The sequence below is a fragment of the Hypanus sabinus genome, chromosome 26 (assembly GCF_030144855.1).
Source record: "Hypanus sabinus isolate sHypSab1 chromosome 26, sHypSab1.hap1, whole genome shotgun sequence".
Classification (NCBI taxonomy): domain Eukaryota; kingdom Metazoa; phylum Chordata; class Chondrichthyes; order Myliobatiformes; family Dasyatidae; genus Hypanus; species Hypanus sabinus.
In genome coordinates, this window is record NC_082731.1 from 20134828 (window position 1) to 20147025 (window position 12198).

Sequence of the window (12198 nt, forward strand, 5' to 3'; positions counted from 1 at the left end):
ACCTTTCTCACCCACCCGGTTTCACGTATAATCATCTGAATTTTCCTCCTATCCGTACTCCTGTTTTTCACCTTCCTTTCCAGATCTTATTAACGGACTGGGCCCGATGTATCGATTATTTTATTCGTTTCCATAGACGTTGCCGGACCTACTTAGTTCCTCCAGCATTTTGTTTGCTTTGCTCCGGATTTCGAGCATCTTCAGAAAGCAGTGGGATTTTCAATCGGATTGAGGGATCGTGGCATTTTTCGGCCTTTCTTCCGTATTTTCATTCCAATGAGATCGTCGAGGTTGTTGAGGGTGGAATGCGTCGGAAGTAGGATGGTTCCTATCGTGAATGGCCTCCCAACAGTGAAAGATATGTGCGTCGATATATGTTTGTTCAGGAAAATTCAGTGTGAGACTGATAATGATTTACCAGGAGTGGGGTTCGAACCCACGTAAACATTCGTTCATGGGATCTTAAGTCCAACGCCTTAACCACTCGGCCATCCTGTTCCGACAAATAAAAAACGGCGAAAAACGATTACTGACCAATTGAAAAGCTTTCTCGGAATTCCTGCTCGGATACTGCTGTATGCGTTAGGCTGTCGTACCCCTGTGCAGTCGCATTCCGTTAAAATACTTCAACTTTCCTCGTATTTCAGCTTTAAACTCCTTTAGTTATTTCACATGTGGGCCATAACACATTTGTAAGTTTTTAAGATTAAGAACTGAAGGTTATAGATTTAAGGGGAGAGGAAATAGATTTCTTTTAATAAAGGGAGTTTAGTGAAAGGTTTTTCTTTACACACTTAGTGGAACTGCCGTGATTTGTTGGAATCAAATGGAATCATTGAACATATGGAACAGCTCTATGTCTACCTTTAATATCTTTATTTTTCCCTTTCAGGGTTCTTTTTGAAGACCCTGACCTGAAGGTACACGCAGGCTTCGGATCTTTGCGGGAATGGGACCCTTTCATAGGATTCCACGACTGGCCACAATTGAACATACCAAGAGTTTGGGTAGGGAATCTCGATCGTGTTCGGAAGCCTGAGATCTGTGGTGACGGGCGGATCGTGGGACGGTGACACGGCGGGAGACTCCTGTATGGTCAGGGAGGCCGGAGAATCTTTTGGTACGGTTGCCCGTTTAGCTTTGCTGGTAGGGGGTTGAGGGGATCGTTGTTCACCGCCGCTTACGTGCGGGAGGAGGGAGCTGGCGGGAACTTCGATGTTCTCACGTTTAGCTGTTGTTCATTCTTTAAGGCACTTCTCTGTTTTTGTTGATGTTTGCGAAGAAAAAACATTTCAGGATGCATATTGTATACATTTCTCTGACACTAAATTTTACCGTTGAACTTTTGCAGCAATCCGGCTGGGAATTATGACTGAGTGAGATAGACAGAGAGAGAGATAAGTAGATAGAAACAGAGAGAAACAGGGGGAAAGACTGGGAGCAAACAGCACACAGGAAGAGTGAGAGAGTGAAGGAGAGTGCTGAGCCACACGCTGCTAGGGCAGTTGCTGGAAATTGGAAGGATGGTGGATAGATTGAGAGCGCGTGCATGTGGGAATAACGGGCACAGGAACGTAAGAAAAATTGTGCCAATCTACTTTTTAATCGTTGTAACGAGTCAAGACTATATTCTGGGCACACACGACGACAGCAGCTTGAATCCGGAGCAAAAATAAAACTGCGGGAGGAACGCTGCGTGTCGAAAAGGGTAGCATCTGTGGCAAGGCAGGTATCGGGTCGAGATCTGATGTTAGGACAGCGAATGTATAGAGGATAGAGCTAGTTGAAAAGCAGAACAATGAAGAAAATGGTAGGCGATCGGTGGAACCAATTGAGCGAGGGGGATAATGGGTAGATAGAGCCATGTGCGGGAGGGGAACCGAGGAGAACGTTTGTCTGCAGGTGCAGGAATCTGACAAGATAAGTGATTGATTAAATCATGTACATGTCTATTAACTCTTGCTCAGTCCTGTGAGATGGAGAGCAGAGACGACTAATCTGCTTGACTAATCTGTTGGAGTTTTTTGAGGGTGTAACAAGGATGTTAGACGAGGGTAAGCCAGTGGATGTTGTGTACCTAGATTTTCAGAAGGCATTCGATAAGGTGCCACATAGGAGATTGGTGAGTAAAATCAGAGCTCATGGCATTGGGGGCAGGGTTTCAACATGGATAGAAAACTGGTTGGCAGATAGAAAGCAAAGGGTAGCAGTGAATGGGTGTTTCTCGGACTGGCTGGAGGTGACTAGAGGGGTACCACAGGGCTCTGTATTGGGACCACAGCTCTTTACGATTTATGTCAACGATTTAGATGAGGGCATTGAAAACTATTTCAGCAAGTTTGCTGACGATACTAAACTGGGTGGCAGTGTAACATGCGAAGAGGACGTTAGGAGAATACAGGGAGACTTGGATAGGATGGGTCAGTGGACAGATACTTGGCAGATGTCATTTAATGTGAATAAATGTGAAGCTATCCACTTTGGAAGCAGGAACAAGAGGGCAGAATATTGTCTGAACGGTGTAGAGTTAGGTAAGGGAGAAATGCAAAGAGACCTCGGAGTCCTAGTTCACCAGTCAATGAAGGTGAATGAGCAAGTGCAACAGGCAGTGAAGAGGGCAAATGGAATGTTGGCCTTTGTTACAAGGGGAATTGAGTACAAAAGCAAGGATGTCCTTTTGCATTTGTACAGGGCCCTGGTGAGACCACACCTGGAATATTGTGTACAGTTTTGGTCTCCAGATTTAAGGAAGGACATTCTGACAATTGAGGAAGTGCAGCGTAGATTCACTAGGTTGATTTCTGGGATGGCAGGGCTGTCTTACGCAGAGAGATTGGAGAGATTGGGCTTGTACACGCTGGAATTGAGGAGATTGAGAGGGGATCTGATTGAAACGTTTAAGATAATGAAAGGATTTGATAGGATTGAGGCAGGAAATATGTTCCAGATGTTGGGAGAGTCCAGTACCAGAGGGCATGGATTGAGGATAAGAGGTCAGTTATTTAAAACAGAGTTGAGGAAGAGCTTCTTCTCCCAGAGAGTTGTGGAGGTGTGGAATGCACTGCCTCGGAAGTCGGTGGAGGCCAATTCTCTGGATGCTTTCAAGAAGGAGCTAGATAGATATCTGATGGATAGGGGAATCAAGGGATATGGGGACAAGGCAGAGACTGGGTATTGATAGTGAATGATCAGCCATGATCTCAGAATGGCGGTGCAGACTCGAGGGGCCGAATGGTCTACTTCTGCACCTATTGTCTATTGTCTATTGACAAGATCTTGCTTCGGTTTCAGGGTATGAGCATAAGGAGAGGTAAACTTTGGAGCGTTGGAGGCTGGAGGGAAACCTGACAAGTCTGTATTAATGCATCGCAGGTACAGATTGGACAGAGTAAAATTGTTTTCCTCAGGGTGCAAATGTCAACTAATTGAATTCATTGGTTTAAGGTAAGAAGGCAGAGTTTAAACGAGATTTTCCAAGCTGTTTCCAACCAAATTCACATACAACGCAACCAGCGTAATCGCACTGACAGCTGTTCACAAGGCAGTACCTGCAGTTAGAGACACTGGAATTAATCCCGCGAGTACCGTCCTCACATAGAGGTAGGTACACGAATGTCAAATAGGAACAGAGCAGAAAAAAGATATGGATGAAATGGAAACACCTCTGGACGGAAAGCAGGGAATAGCTTTGTGGATGGGTGTCGGAGGCACATAAACTAGAACACACGGTCTGTGGTGCACTGTGGTGAAGGACGCAGGTGAATAATGAGGTTCAGCAGCACTGACAGGGAATTGCTAAGCTCAGGTGGCGGAACTGCTGGCCCTGACAGAAACAATGCGCCATAGGAAAGGCAGACAGCAAATATATATTCAGACAACCCGTATACCTTCGGGACGGTTATCGGATGGCATGTGACGATGAGGATTTTTAAACGCAACAGGGGCAGGTATAGAGCACGGACACCCAATACAACAACTGCCGGACGCACTGTCTGCCAGCTCAAGTGACAGTAATTAAAGTGGAATCTCAGCGGTAAGAGAAGAGTAAGGAACAGAAAGTAATAACAAGAAATGGCAAGCGTGCAGGAAGAAACGTCGGAAGCCAGTTGAATAAAACTAGACAGCTCCGAGGGGACCCTTGAAAAAGCAGGTGGGAAAGCTTATGTCACGTCATTATGAACTAAAGAAAATCTGCAGAAGCTGGAAATCCCAGAAATACACACAAAATGCTGGAGGAATTCACCTGGCCAGACGGCATCGCTGTGGTGATGAAATATAATCTAGCAGCCTGGCCTGCTGCGTTCCTCCAGCAAATGTGTGTATTGTCTTGTAATTATGGATCAGTTCAGCCGGCGGGTAGAAACTTTCCCAACCAGAGACTGCACTGCCGACATTGCTGCACGGAGTATTGTCGGGTTATACTACCAAGGTGAAGAATTCTTCTAGATGGACTATGACAAGGAAGCACATTTCCGAGGGAAACTGATAAATGAAATGTGCGGACTGCGATGGAATTGACAACGGTTCCACATCTCCTACCAGCAAGGACGCGGCCTGGAAGATTAGTGGGCCTTCAGGGTCTCGGGCTTGGAGGCGGGCAGATTCGAGGGCGGTGCTGCCGCCTGATGTATTGTGTGAGTACACGGACGATCTAAAGCAACAAGAACTAAGGACCCGAGCTCTTTGAGCACAGACCTCGGAAACAGCGACGCCACAGTCCTTGAGCACCATAAATCAGCGAGTTGATTGATATGTCTCTCCTCTCGCTGTGAAAAGGGAACACCTCTTTTCCACTTATTCGGAAGAAAGAGAGCCTGTGATACGGCGAATACTGGTTGCGTTAATTAGTTAAAGTTTATGAAAGCCTTCATAATAAGGGGAGTTGAGTATAGGAGGAAAGAGGTCCTTCTGCAGTTGTACAGGGCCCTAGAGAGATCACACCTGGAGAATTGTGTTTAGTTTTGGTCTCTAAATTTGAGGAAGGACATTCTTGCGCTTGAGGGAGTGCAGCGTAGGTTCACGAGGTTAATTCCCGGGATGTCGGGACTGTCATATTTTGAAAGATTGGAGCGAATGGGCTTGTATACACTGAAGTTTAGAAGGATGAGAGGGGATCTGATTGAAACATATACGGTTATTAAGGGATTGGACACGCTGGAGGCAGGAAAAATTTTCCCGATGTTGTGGGGAGTCCGAAACCAGAGGCCACAGTTTAAGGATAAGGGGTAGGCCATTTAGAACACAGTTGAGGAAAAACATTTTCACCTAGAGAGTTGTGGATCTATGGAATGGTCTGCCTCAGAAGGCATGGGAGGCCAATTCTCTGGATGCTTTCAAGAAAGAGTTAGATAGAGCTCTTAAAGATAGTAAAGTCAAGGGATATAGGGAGAAAGTAGGAACGGGGTACGGATTGTGGATGATCAGCCATGATCACATTGAATGGCGGTGCTGGCTCGATGGGCAGAAAGGCCTACTCCTGCACCTATTGTCTGTTGTCTATTGTACCGAGTTCATTGGGCGTAGAGCTTGGAAAAAGCGACGCTACAGACTTTGAGCACCATAAATCAGCCAGAAGTTTGTTATGTCTCTCCACTCGCTGTGAAACGGGAACACCTCTTTTCCCCTTATTAAGGAGAAAGCGAGGCTGTGATTTGTCGAATACTGGGTGAACGATTTGCCTTTGATGTATCTGTCTTTCCTAATGCTTTGCTGCAGGCTTGAGTGTCCTTGCCGGGTGCCGATGCTTTTTACTGATGGGGGTGGGGTTCGTTGATTTGATGCTGCTTTTTCGTGGCAGGGGGTGTTGCGGGGGGGGAGTGAGACGGATAAGCGTTTCTAATATCTGCCATTCATTCTTTGGGGCACACCTCTGTTTTCCTGGATTTTTAAGAAGAAGTATCATTGCAGAATGTATTTTCTCTTCATTTCTCTGACAATAAATGTACCTATTTAACCTAACGAACCTATTGAACCCTCAGTGTTCAGGAAAGGTAGAAAACATAAACCAAAGAATACCTTTGCCAAAACTACAGCTGATCGGGAAAGACATGGGTCGATGTATTACCATTCATCCTGATGAGATTGCGAGCAATCCAAACAGCACTCTGGTTTTCAGTCGCTATGAGCTATTGGTGGTGTGAAAAATCAGATTCCTTATGAGATAATTACGGGTTGCGGTGAGCCTGGGGTGTACAGGGATAGAGTGACGCAGTATGTGAAAGAGCTTTATATACTTTATATGTATACTTTATATTTATATTTATAAGGACCGAGCCAAACAGCAGCACATTGATGATCAGAGAGATCCACTGGGAAAGGAGATAGTCCTCCCAAATCCCAGTGACCAGTTCATAGTGAGGGTGTTGCTTGAAAGTGTAAACTCCCAGATGGATCGGACCAGAGATGGCAGAGTGACACGTATTTTTGTGAAGGCTTTACGAGTCAGCCAGTGGAAACAATGGATTCAAGTTATACTGTAAGAATCACATTCTGGTTGCCACCATAGACAATGCGGGGGAATGAGTGCAGCTAGTAATGGTATAATTATAGTGAATCCAAGAAATGGAAACCAGCCAGCCACACCAGAACTTATCACAATGGCTGGAAGCTGTTCCACAGCAAACACGTCGGTGGAGGGCACCGAGATTGTGAGAGAAACCTGTGAATAGCATACTGAAGATTGACGTTGAACGTACTCTGTTCTGACCGCTGATTACAGAAGGTATGTTATTAGTTTAATAGCTTGAAATAGAAAATATATTGCAGAAAATAGTTCGGCAGGGATTTACGTTAAAGCAGACATATCCATAACTTCGATAGGATGGTAGAATGAGGAAGATTGCCGACGGAATCGGAAGGCAGTTACGCTCAGTCTGAATGGGAAATAGAAGTGGACTGGCCGTTTTCAGCAGTTGCGGACAGCGATCGCCTGTTAAATTCGGGCAGGAGTGCAACCAGTGAGTGGTCGCTGCAGGAATTGAAATTAAATCCACCCTTATTGTACATCGATGAGAGGGCCTGTGAGCCTGATGAATTTTCTTTACTGCTGCCACTGGAAAGAGAGAGTTTTAGCTACCAGAGATTGGAGGGATGAAGACAAAGAATTGATTAACCTTCAATCTGTCCGCAACGGAAGAGCCAACAGGAATACACATGAAGCTGCATTTCTAAAGACTGTTGTTCACATTTCTGGGCAAACTCTCTGCTTAGCATTTTGCAGGTAGTAATTAGGTATGATCGGATAGATGTACATGAGCCTACAGGAATTATGGGAAATTCCGACGGAAGGCATTTTTACTCCCTAGTTTGAGTAGATCTTCCTTAAGATTGGCCTTTCTTGCTAGACAATTATTTTTGTCCGGGGTGCCAGGAGGAGGGAATATTCGAGAGAATTTTAGATCCAGCACATGTGGCAATTAATGTAACTGACTGCGGCCAGTAGCCTTCAGTGTCGAATACGCATTTTAGATTATTTTAAAATGCATCTCTGAACAAAAGGTTCATTTACGCATTAGATTTGGGACCAGACAATTCTTATTATTAGTAGTACATGATATATGAGGTAGCTTGGACCAGACAATGCTTATCAAAATTCGATGTCTGTGGTATGGGTGCGAATCGTCAGGTATGAGGCTTGTGTGCGCTTCCAAAGAAAGCATTGTGGGTGCATTGTAAATACAGAATTGTCCTTCGATGGTTAGTACATAATATATGAGGTAGCTTGGGCACCGAGACCTCGCAACCGAAAGGGCGTTAATACAGTATATGCCTGCTATATCTTGTTTTTTCAAAAAGACTCACCCTGATTATACTGTAATCGGCTGTCGTTTTCAGGTGCGTCGTTTGCTCCACCGGCTCCTAAGGAACTCCGCGACCCACTCACTCCCGTCCGCTTTTCCCGAGGATTGCTCTTTCCGCGATTCCGTTTCATTCGTCCTCACCACTAATCTTCCACTAGGCACTTACTCTTGTAAGCGGCTTGATAACTACACCTGCTTCACTACCATTGAATGCCGAGTACGCTTTGCCTATTTTCTGCCTCAGTGGCGTGTCCTCCGTTTGCCGGAGGGAAGACATGCGGAGAGAAATGCGTCTGAATTGCGGCAGAGGAGAGAGCAAACTCCAGGGAAAGGTGTGGGGAACAAATATGGTGCGAAAATGGAGGGTGGAAAATGGCGATTGGGAATGATGGAGTGAGAAAGTGAATAAATGAGGGAGACATTGAAGAGCACTGAAATTGTGTGTGTGTGTGAGAGAGAGAGATGGTGATCGATAGAGCAGTAAGTAGAGCGAGAGGCGGGGAAGGCAAAGAAACTGGGAAGGGGAGAATTGGTGGAAGAAGAATGTAAGAAGGGAATGAGGTCCATTCACCGTAGCGTAGTGTTTATCGCGAAGCTGTTTACAGTTCAGGGCATCGGATTTCGGTTTTCGTTCCCTGCGCAACTAGAAAGGGCCGGATGACCTCCCTTCTGAAATTACGGAAAGAACAAATGTGGGGGAAGACAATGGTAGGAGTATAGAGCTTAAAAAATTGAGGGTTATCGATGTCTAGGTAGTTTTAAGGTAAGGAAGGACATGTTCAGCATAGCTTTGTGGACCGAAGAGTCTATATTGTGCTGTAGGGTTTCTCTGTTTCTAGAGAGTAAGATTGCAAATAAGAGAAAGGAGGAGAAACCTTGTGAGTAAGTAATACGAGATAGAAAGAGGTACAAAGGCAAGCAGAAAGAGCAAAAAGAACAGAAACAAATTGTGATTGGTGTTCGGACCGGATTCATTCGGCGCTCACAGCCAATCAACGCAACGGCAGGCCTGCGCCCCCACTTGTACGCAAGCTGAAATACGCCGCAGGTCAGATTTTGCTCTTCATTATTTGTCAGGTATATTAAATTATTCGACTCCAAGTTAGCTTTCTTTCAATCCAGACACCATGAATTTCCTGTGCTATTTGCTGATTATATTGTCGATGATGTCCGGTGAGTCTTCGCGGTAACGGTCTGTATCTGTTCCTTATTTCCAGAGAAAGCTCGATCTGTTCATGCATTCTGTCATTTTATTGCAGGAGCAATTGGAAGAGATTCCGTGACGCAGTGGCCGACTGATTTAACGATTGTGGAAGAACAAAATGTAACACTGAACTGTAATTACACAGGTGTAGCTAACTGTATTTTTTGGTACGTTCAACATCGAGTGGAATCTCCAAAATACTTGCTGCAGTTGACTCTCAACGGAAAGGTGTACCGGCATGCAGAATGTCCGTTGAGATTTACTGGTGGTTCCGAGAGAGGCAACAAGTCGGCACATTTGAAGATCTCTGGTGCTGTTGTGTCGGACTCCGCCGTATATCTTTGTGTCATGAGTCCCACAGTGTTGGAAGGTGATGACAGTGCCGGACAAAATCCGTCCATGATACAGTGAGCGCTCGCTAGAGGGGCCCCTTCACTCGTAAGCTGACCGGTGCGCAGAACCAAATCCCCACGGCCACGTATTCGACTTAAGAATGCGAATATTATTCGCAGAAGATATGCAGATTCGAGGAAATCTCCGTAAATGGCATGTGCATCAATTTTCACAAATTGAAAAGTTATTGAATATTTCCCAAACACATGCGATATGTTAGTTGATACAGGGGAAATAGTATCGATAGCTGATCTGGATTTGCCCACATATGGACAGGAATTTTATATTACGTGTGCAGGAGAAATAACAGTGAAAATAGAATGAAGAGAATTGCAGACACTCGAAATAGGCGAGGCGCCACTTTCTGGGTATTTCTGAATATGTCCAAATAATCTGTGTACTATTCTCGGAATAGACACTGAAAGGGAAGAAATGTTCATTGTAGATCCAGGAAAGGGTGAAATAAAATGCACAAGCCAGGGGCAGCGAACACGTACAACCAAACCGGTGCACAACGCAGCCAGCGTAATCGCATTGGAATTAATCCTGCGAGTACACCTCTCACAGAGAGGGAGGCACACGGATGTCAAATAGGAATAGAGCAGTAAAAAAATATGGGTTGAAATGAGATACCGCTAGAGGAAAAGCAGGGAATAGCTTTGTGGATGTGTCTCGGACGTATATAAACTAGAACACTCGGTCTGGCGGCACTGTGGTGAACAACGCAGGTGAAGAATGAGCTTCAGCAGCACTGACAGGCGATTGCTAAGCTCAGATGGCGGACCTGCTGGCCCTGACAGAAACAATGCGCTACAGTAAAGACAGACAAGCAGATATATATCCAGACAGCCCGTATAGCTTCGGGGCGGCTATCTGATAGCTTGGGGACGATGAGGATTTGTAAACACAACGGGTACAGGTATTCAGCACGGGCACCCAGTACAACAACTGCTGGACGCACTGTCTGCCAGCTCAAGTGACAGTAATTAAGGTGGAATCTCAACGGTAAGAGAAGAGTAAGGAGCAGAAAGTAATAACAAGAAATGGCAAGTGTGCAGGAAGAAATGTCGGAAGCCAGTTGAATAAAAATAGACAGCTCCGAGGGAAACCTTGGATACCATTCAAAAAGCAACGGGAAAAGCTCAATTCTCATCATTATGAAGAATAGAAAACCTGCAGATGCTGGAAATCAAAGAAATACTGACAAAGTGCTGGAGGAATTGACCTGGCCGGGCAGCATCTCTGTAGTGATGAACTGTCATTTAGCGGCCTGGCCTCCTGCGTTCCTCCGGCATTTTCTGTGCATTGTCTTGTAATTATGGATCACTTCAGCCAGCGTGTAGACGCTTTCCGAACCAGAGACTGCATCGCCAGCAGCGCTGCACTGTGCACTGTGAGATAATCCTACCAAGGTGAGGAACTCTTGCCGATGGTTAAGACCAGGAAGCACATTTCACATGGAAAGTGATAAATGAATTTTGCCGACTGCAATGTATTCGACAACGGTTTCAGTTCCTCTACCATCAAGGACGCGGCCTGTAAGATTAGTGCGGCTTCAGGGTCCCGGACCTCATGGGGGGCTGATTCGAGGCCCGTGCTGCCGACTTATGTGTTGTGGGAGTTCACAGAAGATCTGAAGCAGCAATAACTAGGGACGCGAGTTCTTCGTGCACAGAGCTCGGAAAAAGCAACAGACTTTGAACACCATAAATCAGCGAGATGTTTATTATGTCTCACTTCTCGCTGTGAAACGGGAACACATCTTTTCCGCTTATTAAGGAGAAAGAGAGGCTGTGATATTTCGAATATGGATGAACGATTTGCCTTTGATGTACTGCATTTATCTCTCTTTCCTAATGCTTTGCTGTAGGCTTGAGTGCTCTTGCCGGGTGCCGATGCTTTTCACTGGTGGGGGAGGGAGGTTCGTTGCTTTGATGCTGCTTATGCGTTGCAGGGGGGTGTTGGGGGGCGGATATGCGTTCCTAATCTTTGGCATTCATTCTTTGGGGCACCCCTCTGTTTTCCTGGATAATTCAGAAGAAATATTATTGCCGGATGTATTTTCTATACAGTTTTGTGACAATAAATGTATCTATTTACCCTATTGAACCTATTGAACTCTCAGTGTTTTGGAAAGGTAGAAAACATAAACCAAATAATATCTTTACCAAAACTACCGCTGATTGGGGAAAGACATGGGTTGATGTATTACCATTCATCCTCATGAGATTGGGAGCAATCCAAACAGCACGCTGGTTTTCAGCCGCTATGAGCTATTGGTAGTGTGAAAAATCGGATTCCTTAGTGGATAACTATAGTTTACGGTGAACCTAGGTTGTGCAGGAACAGCCTGACACAATATGTGAAAGAGCTTTGTATGCGACTTACCGTATTGAAGGATCGAGCAAAACAACAGCAGCACATTGACGATCAGAGAGATTCACTGCGAAAGGAAATAGTCCTCCTAAATCCCCGTGACCTACTCATGGTGAGGATTCTGCTTGCTCCCAGCTGGATCGGACCACAGAGAGTACTTTTAAAAAGTGACACGTGTTTTTGTGAAGGCTTTACGAGTCAGCTAGTGGGAACAATGGATTCAGATTATACTGTAAGAGTCACCTTCTGGTTGCCACCATAGAAAATGCAGGGGAAGGAGTGCAGCTAGAAACCGTGTAATTATAGAGAATCCAAGAAATGGACACCAGCCAGCCACACCAGAACTAACCACAATTGATGGAAACTGATCCACAGCAAACGCGAAGGTAGAGGGCACCGAGATTGTGAGAGAAACCTGAGTATAAC

General features: G+C 45.3%; 1 non-coding gene across 1 annotated transcript; it reads right to left on the reverse strand.

Moving 5' to 3' along the window:
• Positions 1-415: 415 nt before the first annotated feature.
• On the reverse strand, positions 416-498 carry trnal-uaa (transfer RNA leucine (anticodon UAA)). The gene has a single exon. It is a non-coding gene; the product is annotated as a tRNA-Leu (tRNA).
• Positions 499-12198: the final 11700 nt, after the last annotated feature.